Raw genomic sequence first — 20,658 nt, forward strand, 5'->3', positions numbered from 1 at the left:
GGAGAACCAGGTTCCATGTGGTGTAAGATCTGAGTGGTAGAAAGGAGAGAGACTACTTTATTCATTACAGCAACCCCAAACATAGCATAATACACACAGCCAACACTACTTAATAAATGCAGTGTTAAATAAACTACTACACATGTTAGATCCCTAAAGAACTCTTTCCTTTAGAATGTTATTTCTTATATTAGAAATTGTATTATAGCAAAGTTAAAATAAATTACTCAGTTGTCACACAGAGAAGTGATTTATGGTATGTTCTTAGTTATTACCAAGGCATGGGCAAAGTTAGCCTTCTGAAACTCACATCTACACACTAAATCATTGATTTGTTGACACTTGCTATCACCTTATATGTATTTTTATTTAAGGTAGCATATTCTAATGTTGCTTTAAGTATCTTTAAAAAGGGCACACTCTGATGCAGTATTGAATAAAATCTGGGCTTAAAGAAGATAATCAGACATCAGGCCGTGCAACTAAAAGCAGCAGACGTTTCCAAATCTCTCAGAACTGATCCCAGGAACATCTTGGCTGTAAGGTTACCTTGGTGTGTTAGGCCAGGGTAACACTGAAATAATGGAAGTCTGTCAAAAGAGTATACTAAGCTGATCTTCTGTATATTAAGATAATCGAAAATGAATCTTGATGTGAATGGAAGGGGAGAGGGAGTGGGAAAGGGGAGGGTTGTGGGTGGGAGGGACGGTATGGGGGGGAAGCCATTGTAATCTATAAGTCGTACTTTGGAAAATTATATACATTAAATAAAAGTTTAAAAAAAAATAAAAAAAAACAACAGCAACAAAAAAAGACTCTAAACGAGTATTTAACTTTTAACAATATGTTGTTTAGTTGAAGGAATAAAATGAAGTTCTTTGTTTAAACAAAGAGAAAGTGTAGACAAAATCTTAGAATTGCTTATGTTCTTTGAAAATATGCTAGGAATTTTAAAGAAACTAGATAATTCAAGTTTCTGAACATGATATGGGAAATTAAATCTGTCATTGTGAAGAACAGAGTAATTCAGACACTCTTCAAACCTGTGGTTGAATAAAATGTAAGACATGATTTCATTGTGATGTTAGAGAGATAAATTTTATGCAATGAGAGATAAAGATATCCTATTGTTTTTGAGGAAGGTTTGATTAATATTAGGTATATTAAATAAAATATTCCATGGCTATTAAATGGCATACAAAATAAAAGTTTTAATTTTAACTGTATGCCATGAAACCTAGGATTCAAGGAACAGTAATTCTAATGCTATCTATATCTACTGCTAAAGCTGAGATTTGAGACAAGAGGTTTCTTTACTCTGACACATTCTTTCCACAAACTTATATGTCCAGTTTCATTATTTCACAGATTTATGCAAAGCAAAAGAAGAAAATTAGTGAACTCTAAATATCCCACATATGAGAAGTTAGTAAGAAAGCACCTGAGTATCTACTTAATAAATATATCCAGTTATTAACATTAGGATAGTAGCTAGAAAGAAATGCCATTTTGTTAGTGACATTTTATCTATTGAATAAACTAAGCAAGTTTATGAAATTGTTTTTCATGGGACTTAATAAAGTGATTTTCTTCTTAAATGAAAGAAAATGTTGTGTAAAAATTTTTACTTTGCCTGAAATGGCACTTCCGCTAAATAGTCTTATTTTCTCTTTTATTTTGATTTTCTTATGATATGGTACTCTATTGCATTGCTGTGCTGTGGTATGCATAAACATTGTATTATTGGACATTTATGCTGCTTTAAATTTTTACTCTTTATTAATAGGGATACAATGAATATGGTAACATAGTGTATTTGTGTGTGACCCTTGGGAAAAATTAACAGCTTCATTTTGGGGGATTACATACCATCAGCAGTATGTGACAATGCTCATTTAAGGACCTCCACTGCTCCACTAACACAATTAACTTTGTTACCTTACCTTAGACATAATGAGTCGGCTCTGAAATTCTTATTTATAAAATGTAATATTTTCCATTTACCCACACACATTGATGAGCATTATAGAAAGTAACAAAGTAATAAATTCTAAATATTGGCCCTTTCTAATAGTTACTCCTTCTTTTTTGAGATTTGATCTGTTTTAATCACTTATCACCCTTATCAGTGGGTTGATGACTCCCAAGTCTCTCATTGGAATTCTCTTATATGTTGAAATTACCTCTTGGATATATTTTCTTGTAGGTTTTATAGTCACATGAAACTCCAAAAGTCAATCACTTCCTCAGTTTTTTTTTCCTCAGGTGAGTTTATGTCTTCCCAAAGAATGATTAAATTCCCAATAGATCTTTTTTATTATTTATTTATTTATTTATTTATTTATTTTTGACAGGCAGAGTGGACAGTGAGAGAGAGAGAGAGACAGACAGAGAGAAAGGTCTTCCTTTGCCGTAGGTGCACCCTCCAATGGCCACCGCAGCCAGCGCGATGCGGCCAGTGCATCGTGCTGATCCGAAGCCAGGAGCCAGGTGCTTCTCCTGGTCTCCCATTCGGGTGCAGGGCCCAAGGACTTGGGCCGCAACCAAGACAGAATCCGGCGCCTGGACTGGGACTAGAACCCGCTGTGCCGGCGCTGCAGGTGGAGGATTAGCCTATTGAGCCAAGGCGCCAGCCAAATTCCCAATAGATCTTATAAACCCTGAAGCCATCTTTAACTCTTCCTCTGATTGCAGCAAATGCATATTGCTTTACTCATGAACTATTTCTCATATATTGCTTGAAATGCTCTCATATACAACTTCCTGTAGAGTCTATGTGCCACGAGTGTTGTTGAGAGTTTCATGCATTAATATTTAGGTTTGATAGCACTTTCCAGCTACCTACTATAATTCAGTCAATTTTTTAGTTTTTATAGCTTCCATTTATACATTTTAATTCATAAAAGGTGTATATTATTTTATTCTACTGATAAAACAAAAACTGCAATATAAGAATAAACACAAGTGTGAAAAAAGTGAACAATTTTGGATGCATATATATATTATATATATTATATATTTTCCAGAAATTTTTGGATTAGCAAAATTTTTAAATCTATGAACAATATTTAGCTTTCAGTCATTTGCCAGGCTCAAAAACCTTCCAGTTCTCTCTGCATGTAACTTCAGTATGGGAAACTTCCAGAAATGTTGTAATTCATGTTTCCTTGAACTATTGCTTTCATTGTACTGTTCCTCAGGAGAAAAAAAATTCAATGACTTTCCTTATCCACAAGAGGCTAAATTATTTTACCTGTTTTGAAGAACCTTTATAATTTGATCTTGTACAATTTATTTAACTTGATTTTCCACATACAACCATGACTCTAGTCATACCAATTTTCCATTTATCCCATGAGATTGTCATAGAATTTCATGCTTTCTTTTGCTTAATGTATCACTTGGGAATTCCTTTATCTCTACTTTATTCCCCAGCTCTTTGAATTTCAACATTTTCTTGGGTTCTTTCTAAGCTTCACCACTTCTGCAAATGATATTCTTTCTTGATGACTCAGCCCCCATGAATACCTTTCTTCTACTCCTTGATAGAGACACACATACATTATGTTTTGGAGGATTTGTGATTTCATCATGATCCTGGCCTTGAGTATAAAATATCACCATTAAAAACATAGAAGACATATTCTATTTAAGTTGCAAACTGGAGATATAATATACAATTTCAAAATAAAATAACTGTACCATATTTGAAACATAAAATAAAAAAAAAAACAGAGTAGCTTGATGACATAGACCAGGAAACCTAAATTATATTTAGGAACAAGATAAACCTTTAGAAGTTCTGTTTTTTGTATGTTTTGTTTGGTTGCTTTTTTCCAATATTAATGGCATTTGATTTGAGGTCTACACGAAGTTTTGTGTCTCTTATGACACCCAGACATAGTTCTGAACAAATGATAAATGATTAATACTTACTTACATTTTTATGTGATCCAAATAAAAAGCATATAGCTATATTTTAACTTACTTAAAATGTAAAAATACTTTAAAGCTCCATTTTAGATAATTGTGCTTTTGGTGATTCAAAATTTTTTCTATGGAGTCAATTTTGTGAAGTCTACACACAGAATGATGACTCCTGGAGGAATCCATTGTAATAGGAAGAATTGCACATGAAAAACAAAGCACATCTTGATTTCTGGAAGGACTTGGATTCTGTCACTGGAAACAGAGTGCACAGCTCATTAGACCACTAAGATACCAGGAGAATGACAATGGTGATATTTGTTAAGGTGGAGGTGGGAGCTAATTCATAGGTAACCAAAATTTTTAACAAGTTGAAAAAATAATCTTTCTCTTATTTGGATTCAACAACATTGAAATTACAAAATTAGCAGAAAGAGGTAACAGTAAGGTTGTGGGGAGCAATCCGGACTAGACTAAGTTACTCGAATTAAGACTTATTCTATGCATCTGCTCTCCCACAATGTGGCGTTGGGAGAGAAGTAAACAGCTTCCGCACAGCTGCCTCCAGTTCAACTGATAAACTGTAGGACTTGCTCCTGATTGGAGAGCAGCGTACTCGGCGTGTGGGCAGCCGAGTTAGGATTGGCGGAGGAGGACTATAAAGGAGGAGAGAGACGGCATGCACCAGGAACATCTATGGGGAACATCTAAGGGAACCCGTGCAGCCCCCAGAGAGCCGGCCGGCGGTGTGCCGCTCCCCTGCGGAAGTGGGGAATGCGGCCAGGGGGAACTGCCCTTCCACGGAGGTGGAAGGGATAGTAGCCAACCCGGGAAGAACCAGCAGCAAACCCGGGGAGGGCCGAGCAGACGAGAGAACAGCGCAGGGTCCTGTGTCGTTCCTCCACGAAGAGGGGGAGCGACATAAGGTAAACCAAGGTAAACCAATACAATTGGGCACATAGGGAAGGAATGTGGAGAGTCTCAGAAGAAACATAAGAAAGAGATAATCAAAATGGTTAAAAGAAAATCATTAAATTAAAACAAAAGAATGTAGACACGTTTCTAACTTTATGATATTAAATAGTACAGAATCCCCTGATTAATTTCAGAGGTATACATTATAATTAAAATAGTTCAATAATGTATTATTGGTGTTCAGCTTTGGAAGAATTAATAACATTTTATAAATTCTTTATGAAAAATCAATACTTTGGCAAATGGGCTATAAAGCATTGTTAATAATGAAACAAATGATAAGAGTAATTGGGGGCCCAGCATTGTGGTGTAGTACATAAAGCTGTTGCCTGCCACGCTACTCCGGCATCCCATATGGGCGCTGGTTTGTGCCCCACTGCTCCACTTCCGATACAGTTACCTCCTAATGGCCTGGGAAAATCAGTGGAGGATAGCCCAATTGTTTGGGTCCCTGCTATGCATGTGGGAGACCTGGACCAAGCTCCTCGTTCCTGGCTCTGGCTGGACCAGCCCTGGCCATTGCGACCATCTGTGCTGAAACAATAAGACAATCTCTCTCTATGTGTGTGTGTGTCTCTTCATCTCTCTCTGTAACTATGACTTTCAAATAACAAAAAGATCTTAAATAAAACTACAATATTGGCTCAACAGGAATCTCTTGCTTTCATCTCTAAATGTATTTGTGCTGAAACCTGGGAGAATTCCTCATTTTGATTAGTTGGTTATCATATATTTCCTTCCTAGAACCCCTTTTATAATAAATATTTATATTTTTATAATTCATAATTCATAATAAATTTCAAAATCATTTTTAAAATTATACTTATTCTTCAGAAAATCTACAGTTTATCTTAGCATTTTCTCTTGTAATTTTTTGTTGTCCTTATTGGCTTTTATTGTTTTGGGAAATAATTCCTTTCTTTGTTATGAACATTTATTTGAAAATCTTATTCAGATTATTATACTATTTTATTTTTTGTCCTATTTTTTGAATGTGCTTTCTATCTCACTGCTGATCCTCCTGAAATAGATGTCATTTTGAACTATGCGTCTCTGTTTTAAAGAGCTGTCTGCACCTCAATGTTTATTGCAGCTCAATTCACAATAGCTAAGACCTGGAATCAACCTAAATGCCCATCAACAGAAGATTGCATATAGAAATTATGGGATATGTACTCTATAGAATACTATACAACAGTAAAAAACAGTGAAATCCGGTCATTTGCAACAAAATGGAGGAATCTGGAAAACATTATGCTGAGTGAAATAAGCCAGTCCCAAAGGGACAAATATCATATGTTCTCCCTGATCTGTGACAACTAACTGAGCACCTAAAAGGAAACCTGTAGAAGTGAAATGAACACTATTAGAAACAATGACTTGATCAGCCCTTGTCCTTACTGTCGAGGAACAACTTACTATTTTATTCCTTTTAGTATTTTTTGTTTTACTTACTACCATTGGTTGAACTCTTTAATACACAATTGTTCTTAGGTGTTTAAATTTAACTGAAGAGTTATCCCTGTTAAATATAAGAGTGGGAATGAGAGAGGGAGGAGATGTACAGTTCGGCACATGCAAAATAATTCTTACACACATATTTGCGATTTTAGTGATTTTTGCGATTTTCTGTCATATGAATGCTTCAGTATTTCAGAATTAGGATAAATTTAGCTTATTACTTAGTTGTAAGTCATACTTATTTTATTTTTAGCAGAAGTAATTTTTTAATTTTTTTTTTTTTTTTGCTCTAGGCTAACTGCCCACCACATCCTAATTACCTTGCACAGTATCTTCATCAAAAGGATTTTAAAACTATTTATATGTCTGCAATGATGAGGTATGGATGGCTTTGGCAAGATGGAAAACCTAAATGTAAATACACACTTGGAGGCTTTTACTAAATAGCTAGAATGTGAGGAGAATTGTTCTGCCAACATGCATTGACAACCAGCGAGTTTACAATATATTCTTTTTTTTATTTTTATTTATTTATTTATTTTTTGACAGGCAGAGTGGACAGTGAGAGAGAGAGACAGAGAGAAAGGTCTTCCTTTGCCGTTGGTTCACCTTCCAATGGCCGCCGCGGCAGGCGTGCTGCGGCCTGCGCACCGTGCTGATCCGATAGCAGAAGCCAGGAGCCAGGAGCCAGGTGCTTTTCCTGGTCTCCCATGGGGTGCAGGGCCCAAGCACCTGGGCCATCCTCCACTGCACCTCCTGGCCACAGCAGAGAGCTGGCCTGGAAGAGGGGCAACCGGGACAGAATCCGGCGCCCCGACCGGGACTAGAACTCGGTGTGCCGGCGCCGCTAGGCGGAGGATTAGCCTAGTGAGCCGAGGCGCCGGCCAACAATATATTCTGTTTAATGCTTTGTTTTTGCTTAGTGTAAAGGTCAACATAACAAAAGACTGTGTGGCTTTAAAAACATCTACATTCAGATATTAATCATTTTATACTTGCTCTACCATGACCTGAAGGTACAGTTTTGGATTTGCTTTAGTCTCCTTTCAACTCTTTATATGCCAAAAACGAAAGCATGAACCTGAAGAGCCTCTGCTTACAGTTTTTTTTTTTTTTTCCTACCAGAACAAAATAAAGAAAAATGAATGTAAAGAATTTAATGTTGGATGATGCAGTAGAAAATAAAATCTTATTTTTCAAGACAAAAGTTGAAAGGCATGGGACATTTTGAATGCAAAATACATTTTTTTAACTTTTATTTAATGAATATAAATTTCCAAAGTACAGAATATTGATTACAATGACTTCCCCCCCATAACGTCCCTCCAACCTGCAACCCACCCCTTATCCACTCCCTCTCCCCTTCCATTCATATCAAGATTCATTTTCAATTCTCTTTATATGCAAAATACATTAAAAAAAAAAAAAAAAAACCTCTAAACAGTCAGCACTTTAAAGTTCACAGCACGTTTTACTGCATGAGGAGTCCTAATGCTCTAACTTTCAATATTCATAGTGTAGGGAGAAAAATGGTTGTTCACAAAAGTCAAAGGCCAATAGGCAAGTCTTGGATTTTAATTCTATAACCAGCTCTAAATCAAAACTGTATTGAGGAAAGCAATCCATTAAATGTCAACAACGTAAAAATGCAATTACACAAAAAAATGGTGATGCCACTGTAGTTTTGATATCACTTGGAAAAATTACCAAATTCTTGTTAAAATATTTAAAAAAATAAAAAGCATTCTAGCACATGCCTAAAAGTTCTTATGATATCTGTCACTGTCAACAAATACATAAGTAGGTGAGATAAAAGACACATTGGCAAAGAGAAAGAATAATGGAAGATGGCAAGACAATAAGAAAAAAATTGGATTATCACAAAAATATGTACAACACTTTTTGTTAAGGCTATTGTTGATATGACAGTATTTCATAAAGTTCATGAACAAATTGAATGAAAAGATACATTTATTTTGATACAAACAATGAGAATCATGCATGGTATTTTCATAATATGCATTTTGCATGAACAGTTTGAAGGTACCTCATACTCACGGATTTCACATTGCTTGCACCAAAATAAATGTGTCTTTTAATTGCATTTTTCTGTTAGCTTTTTGCAATCATCTCATAGTAGAGACAACTTATCCTGGGTACCTGAAGTCATCAACCTCATTTGTAACCTCTATTCCATGCCTGAAGTTTCACATTTAATTTTTCTCTCATACTAGGCAGAAATAAAATAATAGTAAAAGTAGGAGCAAGAATTAAAGATGAAAATATGTTGAACATTCTTCACTTTCCAGTTTAAAAGAATACTGCTTTAAAATCTCACTGATTTAAGAGCAAAATCTCTTTCCACTTCCAACCATTGGCTGAATTGTTCATTTATTATGTTTCTTAGAATTTTACTACATAGATCAGTGTCACTACAAAGTCATCATTTCCAAAAAATTGTATTTGAGGCTTCATAGATACAGAATAATGTATCTGTAATCTGCTTTTTTTTTAATGATGTTTTTGATATTCAACCCGTTGACTGAATGCAGCAATTATTATTCATTTTTAAGATATATAGAACTATTTTGAGTGATTATACTACTCTTTATTTATCCAAAGTACTCTTCATTAATTTCCATTTTTATTTTCATACAGATTTCTATTTTTATTTTCATATTTTGTGAGCTCTAATTCAAGAAATTTTTATTTTTCTCTGTAAGTTTATGTCCTTCCATAGTGGTTTTATTTTCTAAACTTAACTTATAGAGAAATATGGAGGAATAAAAGAAATCACTGTAAAAATGGGAACATCTAGTACTCACATTTATTTCTGAAGTATTAAGCCCTTTTACTGTATTGTAAATTTAAAATAAGTTATCTCAAAAAAAAAAAAAAACAGAGAGATAGAAGGAAGGAGGGTAAAGAGGGAGCAGGAGGGATAAAAGGGGTCAAAGAATATTATTATGTTCTTATAATTGTATCTACATACCATGTCAAATCTGTTACAAAGTCATTAAATATAAATGAAAACAAAAGAAAAGCAAGGGGTGGGTGTCTGGTGCAACAATTAAGATGGTGCTTGGAATGCTGCATCCTATATTAGGGTTCAAGTTCTGGTTACACTTAGATTGCAGCTTACAGCTAGTGATCATCCTGGAAGGCAGCAGGTGATGGTTAATACTTGGATGTCTGCCATCTGCATGGGATATCAGCATTCGATTTCCAGATTTCCAGCTTTTTGCTGCAGGCTGGCCCAGTCCAAGTTGTTGTGAGCTTTAGAGGAGTGAATCAGCATATGGAAGATCTCTGTGTGTGTGTCTCTCTCTGTCTTTTTTTTTTTTTTTTGGACAGGCTGAGTGGACAGTGAGAGAGAGAGACAGAGAGAAAGGTCTTCCTTTGCCATTGGTTCACCCTCCAATGGCCGCCACCGTAGCCAGCACACTGTGGCCAGCGCACCGCACCACGCTGATCCAATGGCAGGAGCCAGGTACTTCTCTTGGTCTCCCATGCGGGTGCAGGGCCCAAGCACTTGGGCCACCCTCCACTGCTTTCCAGGGCCACAGCAGAGAGCTGGCCTGGAAGAGGGGCAACCGGGACAGAATCCGGTGCCCCGACTGGGACTAGAACCCGCTGTGCCGGCGCCGCAGGTGGAGGATTAGCCTAGTGAGCCACGGCGCCGGCCTCTCTCTGTCTTAAAGTAAATAAAATAATTATACACTAATTTTAAGAAAATTTGATTTATGAAAAGTGGACTATATTTTTTATGAATCTTTAAAAAGGTTTCTGTGCTAGAAATGATGGAACTCTTCAATTTATATCCAGAGCAAAAGTAGAGATATTTTTTGTCCTGTTACAAACTGGGGTTCAGAAGAGGTAACGAAGAATGTTCTGTTCCTTTTTCAGGATCCCTGAAGAATTCGGCAATTATTTTGAGGCATTTCTCTTGCCACAATAACGAACTTTTGATGAGGAATGGGTATCAGTAGTGGTTATCCAATTTGTTTTATAACAAACTTTGACTCCGGGGATTTAAAGCAAAGAACAGCACAGCTAACACCAAGATGAATGTGACTGAGGGACTCTTTGAGTGAACATTTGAAAAACCTCTCAAGAGGCTCCAGAAATACCTACAAATAAGGAATAGAGGCCTAATTTGGGAAAGTTATTGCAATGGAGACTTACAAATTACAATTATGCATAACGTAAACCATAATTTTATTATTCAGACATGGGCTACTTAAGATAGAATTATTTGGTCAAAATTAGAATCTAATAAGGCAGTGATTTTTGGGAATAAAATGGGTTAGAGTTATGTTAAAAGAGCAATCATATTTCTGCATTGATGTATCTGAAGACAGCATCCTTGCATTCTAAGATATGGACAAGGAATGACTAAAGAGCCCATTTAAGAGTCTGTTATGTATAAATTTTAAATGCACATAGTACTTTTTTTGTGTGGAAATGGGAAAACAGGAAGAATGAAGTATAATGTTACAAAGATATATGACCAACTAAGACGTTGGGTGATGTGCCAGCATTAAATCAAAGTCAGGTTTTTTTCTATTCTAATTTTTATTTGTTTTATTTGAGAGGAAGAGAGACAGAGAGGTATACAGAGAGGGCTTTCATCTGATGATATACTCCCCAGATGCCCACAATTACTGGAACTAGACCAGGACAAAGCCAAGAACCAGTAACTCAGTTGAGTTCTTTCATATGGGAAGCATAGTTAAGCCTTCCCCTGCTGCTTCCCAAGGTACTCAGTAACAGGAAGCTGGACTCAGAGGCAGTGCTGGGAATCTCACCCGGGTACTCCAATAGGGGACGTGGGTGTTTTAAATAGCCTGTTATTTTTCAGACCAAATGCCTCCTTACATAATTAAGGCTTTGAAAATAAGGGGATCCACACGTATTTGAATTTGCTACAAAGGATGAGAGAACTACTGAAAAAAATAAGACTACACCTGATAGGTGTGTGAGGAACACAGGTCAAAGATGGCGCAGCACAAAGCAGAAGTGTGGATACAGGTCAGGCCCCCAAGAGCTCCCAGGCTTCTTATTCCATGCTTTTTCTTTTTTATCTTGTGGCTAATACTAGCTATGGAGATACTTCAGGTAATAGATCAGTTGGAAAAATAGTAACTAAAGAACTGATCTCATTTATATTTGTTTCTCTGCTTTAAGTAAGTCTCATGATTTACATTAGCTAAATCATTAGCATTCTTGAATATTACCTAAATTCTAGAGGTATAGTTTCCAGGATAGACAAGAAGGTCATTTCTGAGACAAAATGTTAAATATAAAGGTGTGAATAAGAGAGGGAGAAGATGTACAATTTGGGACAAGCTCAAGCTAACTTGCCCCAAATGGTAGAGTTAGAAACATGCCAGGGGATTCCAATTCAATCCCATCAAGGTGGTATGTACCAATGCCATCTCATTAGTTCAAGTGTTCAATTTCAGTTCACAATTGATCATAATGATAGGTCTAAGAGTCAAAGGGGTCACATAAACAAGACTAGTGTCTGCTAATACTGTCAGATAGAATTAAGAAGGACAGAACGATCCAACATGGGAAGTGGGATACACAGCAGAATCATAGAATGGCAGATGTCCTAAATAGCACTCTGGCCTCAGAATCAGCCCTAAAGGCACTCAGATCTGGCTAAAAAGCCCATGAGAGTATTAGAGGTATGGAAAGCCAAGACACTCTGGGAAAAAAAAAAAAAAAAAAAAACTAAATGAAAGATCTCTGTGAGTGAGATCCCAGTGGAAAGAACAGGTCATCAAAAAGGAGGTACCTTTCTCTGAAGGGGGGAGAGAACTTCCACTTTGACCTTGTTTAAATAAGATCGAAGTCAGAGAACTCAAAAGGCTTCCATAGCCTTGGCAACTCATGACAAGAGCCTAGGGAGATTACTGACGCCATAAACAAGAGTGTCAATTTGTTAAGTCAACAACAGGAGTCACTGTGCACTTACTCTCCATGTAGGATCTCTGTCCTTAATGTGTTGTTCAATGTGAATTAATGCTATAACTAGTACTCAAACAGTATTTTTCACTTTATGTTTCTGTGTGGGTGCAAACTGTTGAAATCTTTACTTAATATATACTAAATTGATCTCCTGTATATAAAGAGAATTTAAGATGAATCTTGATGTGAAGGGAATGGGAGAGGGAGCGGGAGATAGGAGGGTTGTGGGTCGAGGGAAGTTATGAGGGGGAAAAGCCATTGTAATCCATAAGCTGTACTTTGGAAATTTATATTTATTAAATAAAAGTGAAAAAAAGAAATTAAAATTTCTTTTTTGTTTCTTGACTTGCACTGAAGAAGAAAGAATATTGAAGGGTAAAGACAAAAAAAAATTAAGATAACTTAAAAATGGTTTCACAGTATGTGTTCATACACCAAAATGTCAAGCCACTCCTAAATGGATGTAGTCAAGTGACTGAATATGGTTTTGAGTGGTTAGTGAAAGTGTGCAGAACATCGTTTGCCTCTGGAGTGGTGGCCAGCAAAACTTGAGCTGAAAGCTCTAAATCAATGAGTTATGGTCTTCTCTTCTCCCAAATCCATATATGTACATAAGCTTTTATTAAAATAACTTCCACATATCTTTTTTTCTACCAATTTGCTTGCAAGATTGATTTTGGATCTACACATCTAGTTGAACAGGGCAACATGTCTTTACAATCTTGCCTTTACAACCACGTCTTGTGTACACGAAAATAGTGGCAAAAGCAACAAAAATGCTGTTGTGGAATACCTCTGAAGGCTTTGAGTCCAATTATTTCTGAGACAGTTTCAATGCTAAAGAATTTATCTTGATAGATTTTCCTTTGACAATCAGCACTATTAACAGTAGAGCTTTTAGCTTTATTAAGACATAAGAAGTATCTGGTAGTTAACATTATATATTCTTCACTCATTATATATTCTTCACTATCAAGGGACATCAGTTAAGTAACAGTCTCCCAGAGACAGCCTTCTTTGTCAGCTTGGCACTGGAAAAATAGTAATGTTGCAGATATGCATTCCATAATATGTGCTGTTTCAGTTTTCAGACTGACATAGGTTAGTTCCAAAATTACAAACAAGTGTAAATAATCACAAGTCTCCTTCTTACAGCACCATGACTTACTTTCTAATTTTAAAATGACAACTTGTGCTTTTAATATCATTATTATGGTCTATACTGAAGTGGTGCTAGAATATAAGAAATTGATAATAGATATTCTCATATTTAAACAGATTTATATGTAGTATTGGCATTTTACTTTACAGAGAATTTTGTACTACCTTGATAAAAGTGGTGTCTTTTTCATAACATGAGATCCATAGAATATTTTGTTGTTATACAGATTTTTATTTCTTTCCAGAGAAACTATAGTTACTTATGAAAGAATGTGTTTATATTATTGGTTTTAAAAAGGTATACTGTATCAGATGGCATAAGACAAATTATAATAAAGTCCCCCATCCCAGAAAAAAAAATAATCACAAGGACTAGAAAATTACAAAGCTTCAGTTTTTACTGTCATTTATGTACAATTGATGTTGGCAAGTTGCTTTGCTCCACATGATCGTCTATGAATTAGAACCATGAGCTTCAATTGTGTTGACCAAAACTCCAGGCAAAGGAAGTAATACATCAGCACTTTCACTCATAATCTAGAAGCCATATTCATTCTCTTGGCTATATTTTCTTAGAAATGGATCACAAAGTGCATCCCACCAAGTACTTAGGGAGAGAATACAGACACATGTGCTGCACAGTACTTACTGGTAACTGCAGTTTTCCCTTGTGACAAAATACCTGTGCTGTGATCGACTGTTTATGTTTTTCCTCACAAATCAATGTGTTGAATTAGAATCTCCACGGCAATGCTATGTGGGTTGGGGCCTCATGGAAGGCCTTTTGGAGGGCTGGGTCCTCCTGGATGGGATCAGTGCTCTTACAGAAGGAACCCCAGAAAGCTGCCTTCCTTCTCCACTGAGTGAAGCCACAGAAGAGGGCTCCATTTGTGAGAATGCATTAAGACTTTGATATAGGACTTCCCAGTCTGCATAACACTGAGAAATAAACTTCTGTTTTCTTATAACTACCCATTTATTGTATTTTAGTAGAGTAGACCAAGTGGGTTAAGGCAATCTGATCACTCTCCTTTTTTTCAATTATTATGTATTTTCTCTATTCTCAAAGCTACAACCCATGAAGCCCTAACTAATCACACTATCAATCTCAAAATTAAAGATATTTGAGCAATGTATAGTTTTCTTTGTATGAGTGATGTATTTTCTGCAACAGAATCAGAAATGGCTTTTCTTGATCCATGCTTTTAACTGTCCACATTGCTCAATATATAATTGTGCATCAGACACTGGTAAACTGCAACCACCTGCAGTAAGAGGAAGCTGTGAGGCATACATCTGGGGGTCTTCAACAATTTCATTATGAAAAACTGCATGAGTTTTCATTTTGTTTGTATTAAACTGAATACATATCCATTAATTTTCCATGGATTTTTGAAAGCCCTAATATAACAATCGATAGCATTTCTGAAGTCACCACTGGGAAGTCTTGATGTGCTCCTACCCTGATAGTGAGAAATGCTCTTGGATTATTTCCTACTCTGCTCTTTGAGGTGAGTCCCTTACTCAGGTTCTTTGCGTTTCTTTGCCTGTGTCTCAGGAAGCTTAGCCTGGTTGTTTTTTTTTTTTTTTTTTTTCACTACATCAGAATTTCAGATTGGAAAATTATATCTTCCTTAAACATTGAGTAGCATTTTCACCTTAGTTGTTTTCCAGAGAAACTCACTTTAACCCCATTGATATCTTTTAGTCTAAATTATGGTAATTTGGGCAGAACATTGTCTGAATAAATTTCTCAGCTTCCTCATAATTTAAGTCCAGTCAGTTCCATGTACAATGATCACAAATGTAGCTCATTTTGGGTAATCTTTCTTCTTTTTTTTTTTTATCACAGTTTGCTTTAATTTATCAGACTAAGGAACTCAAATTATATCTTGAGAGGTTTCCCTGAAAGAATTTGTCAACGAAGAGGATCTTCTGGGAACCACATAATTTCTTTCAGAAGCTTTAACAAGGAGTGTAATGCTCTTCCATTTGAGTGGATCTTCTTGAAGGATAGATGTCACTGGTATTTTTCTTTTGCTTAAAACAATTTTCATTTCTTCCTCATATCCTGAGGGTTGAGAAGCAGTGGATTTTTTTCAATTTAAAACTTCCCCATTTCTTAACTTTCTTTGTGTCCTTCCTTACCCCATGCTTTTAAATGGATTATCTAATGAGATCATTTCTTACTTGTCATAGCCTTATTAAACTCAGCTAATAGAAACAACATTGGCTATTGTCATTCTGCTGTCACAACCTGCTCTCTGAGCACTACAACATCCTCAACCATAAATTCAGTTTTAAATCTTCTCAGGTGATCACTTAACCAAATGTTTTGCAACTGTGTAACATGGATTTCCATTCGTCATTTTCTTCACTCTCCCATGACCCATCCTTAAGCCACCACCACATGTTTTACTCATTTGTTTTGTTACAGCAGCACCTCTGCTGGTTCTGACTTCTGTATAATTCAGGATAGACTAGGCAATGCTGATAACAAGCAATCCTTAATCTTCCTGGTCCAACCAATAAGTATATTCTGTAAATATTTACTTGTTTATTTAAATGTCAAAGTGATACAGAGAGAGGAAGAGGTGGGAGGGAGAGATATTGAAATACTGGTTCATTCCCCAAATGGCCACAATAGTGAGAACTGGACCAAGCTGAAGACAGGAACCAGGAACCAGGAACTCCCTCTTGGTCTCCCTTAGTGGTAGCAGTAATCCAAGTATTCGAGCCATCATTCACTGCCTCTCAGGCACATTAACAGAATTGGGAGCATAGTAGCCAGGACTCAAACTGGCAGTCTAATATGGGATACCATCGTCAAAACAGGATCCTAACATGCTGGCCCATACTGCTCACCCCCAAGCAGTAAATATTTATACTTTTCTCATTTTACATGTCTATTATAATCCAACAAATTTTGTCACTCAGAGACCAAGGCTGACAGAAAGCTAACACTTAGAATGTTGCAAGTCACTATTCCTGAATGAAGATAGAACATTGGAGGGCCTCACAGGCAATTATTAATAGCTACTTTCTGAGAAGGATGTTTCATTTATGCACACAAGTCTTTGGCTAGAGTTTATCATGTGGATCCACACTCTCAAAAATGAGGCAGAACATGAAAGTGTATAAAGAAAGGATACAAGAAAGGAGAAGAGCTGAAAGCATTTGATGAACAGCATGAATGAATATCTGTTTTATACAATGTGTATACAGAAGACCTTCAAGTAATCCAAATATTACTCTGGGACGGGGGGAAAATAGAAAAAATAAGCCATAAATATAATGCGACTTGTGCAAAATGGCCTGGATATTCAGCAGGGAGAAATACTTGGAAGAAATAGCTAATACTTTCTATGGGATGTACATTTTGATATTATAATTGAGGAAAGTGCATGATGTCAGTACATAGAGATGAGTCAAATTCTGGGGAAGAGAGCCAAAAGAAAAGGGGCAAAGACACATTCCAGATGCTAGAGGAACAGCTCATCTGTAGAGGGTAGCAAATGTAAGAAAGCACTGAGATGAAAATAGATGCACAAAATTCCGTCTAGAGAAATTTGTTTTATTAAATATTTGGAAGTGTTTACAATTGCTCTCATTTAAAAATACGTTAATGTTTCATTTTATGCTTATATGCCCTTATATTTTGCTATTTCATGCTTTTTTATCATTATTGGTACTATTGGTTTGGTTTTGACTGTAAATAATACATCTCTTCCTTTTAAATTTAAGTGAAAATAATATTTCCACAAAGAAATGCATTAAAATGTATGCTTTTGAAAATGACTATGCATAATAATAGCAGTTCTATTCTTTTCCACAAATAATGATATATTCTAATATAGCTTTCCAAATGACAAAATGGCTAAATTAAAAAGGATATGTACTGAAGTTGACTAATTATAGTTTTTTTCATGTTGTGGCTTTTGAAAATTTTGAATGAGTTGTGTCTATATATTTCTTGAAATTAAAATAACATGGATTATCAAGTCTTTATTACACTATAACATATCAAATGTTCGCCTTCTAATCTCTAATCAAAGGATAGGATTACAATGAAGCTCTTGTGAACAGGGGGATAAATATTTTAATACAAAATAATTCATTCTCATAGTAGATTGATTAAACATATGCACATCAATTGTAGAATATGCTCTCTCTGTAGTTCCCTTCTTTTCAAGTGCTGGAGAATTAATTGATTGGAAGCATTGAGAAGATTAATTGGTGACTGTTCATATTCATCATACAGACATTTAAATATGGTGATTATGGCACTTTTGAACTGGGTGTCAATGCAATTTTTTAAATGGGAATCACTAAATAAGGAATTACATTTAAATAATCTCAGACCTCAGAGTAACATTTTTTAGTTGGCATGTTTTAGAAAGTATTAATCACAGATTAATAGATAAGCTAGGAAACAAAAGATTTCTTGTAAAATTAAGTTCCCACTACCATGATAAATTCAGAGAGCGCCTCTACAAGTGATTTAAAATTGGAGTTACATGCTCTGAATTATGAAGAAAATGAAAACCTGTTTTATTTTTTTAAGTACTAGAGTTTGTTTTAGTGCATTTGTGCTAATATAATGAAGAGACTGGCTATTAATAAATGATAAAAATGTATTTCTCGAAGTTCTGGAGACTGGGAAGTCTAAGATCAAGGCACTGGTGGTTTGGTGACTGGTCAGAGCCCTCTGGCTGTAACCTCACATGGTGGAAGGCAGAAAGGACTCAAAAAGTGCTTGAACATATTCCTTTGAGTCTTTGCATAAGCCACTTATCCATGGATGTTAATGAAAAATGGATTAAGGCACTAATTCATGAGGCTTTGCCCTCAGGACATAATAACCTCACCAAAGGCCTTACCTCTTATTATAAGCAAGATGAAAATTAAGTTTCAACATAAATTGTGGTAGGTACACATACAAATTATGGCAGAATTCTTCAAAAGAAAAAGAATCCCTATTGTTTTTCTAACAGTTGTAAGTGCATTCTCATTGCATAAGAATTTTGGTAACTTTAACTCAAAAACTTAAGGCAAGAAAATGTGTGTGGTTTAACATGAAAGAAGACAGAGTTACACAGCAGTCATTTCTGTAGCCATTGACATAATTGAATACCATGGCCTTATTGCTTTCAGTCTTGTGAAATGGAAAATGACAAAATAACTAGAGGTTTCTGTCCCAATACAGACAAGTCTTAAAAACATCCAGAGTAGGCAGCCTGCTATATTGTATGTCTGGGCTGTTCTTAAGCCATATTTACAGAGCACCAGTATCTGCTATTCATTTGAACTGAAAATTTTTCCCTTACAAATATTCCCTAGAGGAATATCTAATATCTAAGACCCTGTAAGTGAAGCCCATGAAAGTAATTTATTGAACAGCAAGGCAAAAGAAAATGAGGATACTTTGAAGAGTATGTGTCTTTATAGAAAATTTATGAAAATGTTCATGAAATTAAAGGGAGATTTCTCTGCTACTGAAGAAGATTATGTGAGTAAATACATAGTGACATCATTCCATTTTTTCATGCTTCACTGCATGTGTTTCAAATCTAATATGTCAAGGAAATTATCCATGTATTGAATATACACTATATATATATATACATATATACCATAAAATATAATAAAGTTTCTCACCTTTTATTGAATAGTGATACATGCAATAACACTAAATGATATCCTAAAGCCTATACATAATTTCACTAAGCCCACATGTTAATACCATAAGTATCTCTGTCATTACCATCATTGTCTTCATCATCACCAATGAACAGATGAAAAATCTCATATTTAGAGAGATCAACAATTTGTTTAAGGTCATAAAACAAATGTTTAGAGCAAATAAGGCTAAACATATATGCATATAATATAAAAATCTCACACTATTATAGATATTAATGCTTTAAAATGTAGACTGTTAGCTGCAAAGTCTTGAAACTCTGGAGCAATTTCAACTTTGTCGACTACATATATTTCATTCTGCCCATGCTATCTTACTAGTAAGGCATTGCATTCAGCAATGCATATGAATGAACTGTTAGGAATTCAACATCTATAAAAATTGGAACCTGTGTTTAACCAATCAGTTGTCATTACTTGGGACACCCACGTCCCACAGCACAGTGCTCAATTTCAAATCCCAGCTCCACCACTTCTGATCCAGATTCCTGCTACCGTATACCCTGGAAGGCAGCAGATTATAGCTCAAATACTTGGATCCCTGCCACATGTATGGGAGACATGGCTTAAGTTCCAGTGTCAGCTTGGCAGAACCCGAACAGTGCATGAAATTGGGGAGTGAACCAGCTGATAGAAGATTGATCTTTCTCTCTCTCTCTCTCCTTCTCAAATATAATGAAAAAAGAGAAAAAAAAATCCATACTTTCTGAGAATTTTCAGTGTACATGAATCTGTATATGAATGGTGTACTTTTTCCCTTTATGGAAATAGAAGCAAAGTTTGACATGTAGTTTACTACCTGAAAATCACATTTAGAAACTTGTTCTTTTAATGTTACTGGAATTGTGTACTGACAATAGGTCAATAGTATTTAAGACAAATGCTGGTTAATAGTATTTGTTTTAAAAAGATTGATGTAATGTTTCATCTCATTTCATCTTCCTCTTTTCTCTCTCTTCCACTATCTCTGGTTATCTCTCTCTTTCAAATTTGATTCAGGAAATATATATATATATATATATATATATATTTGAATATATATATGAATGACATACCTATATACATATATATACAAATATATATACATACACACACCTACATATATATATACATTCATATATATATATGAATGACAGGAAGAAAGAGAGAAATCTCTCATCTGCTGAATCACTCCTCAGATGCCTACAATAGCAGAGGACTACCCGAACTCAGTCCAGCTCTCCCATGTATGTAGGATGGACCCAAGTACTTCAGCTATCACCTGCTGTCTCTGAGGCTGTGTATTCCCAGAAAGTTTGATGTGGGAGCAGAGCCAGAAGTTGAACTAGACAATCTGATATGAAATGCTGGCATCTCAAGTGACAGTTTCACTGCTCTGGAAAACACTCACCCTCATGTTGTCTTGTTTATCCTGTGAGAACTGATTGTTCACATATCAATGTATAGACTGACCCATGA

Source organism: Oryctolagus cuniculus, chromosome 2 (genome assembly GCF_051225735.1).
Source record: "Oryctolagus cuniculus isolate XC-2025 breed Fujian yellow rabbit chromosome 2, ASM5122573v1, whole genome shotgun sequence".
NCBI lineage: Eukaryota > Metazoa > Chordata > Mammalia > Lagomorpha > Leporidae > Oryctolagus > Oryctolagus cuniculus.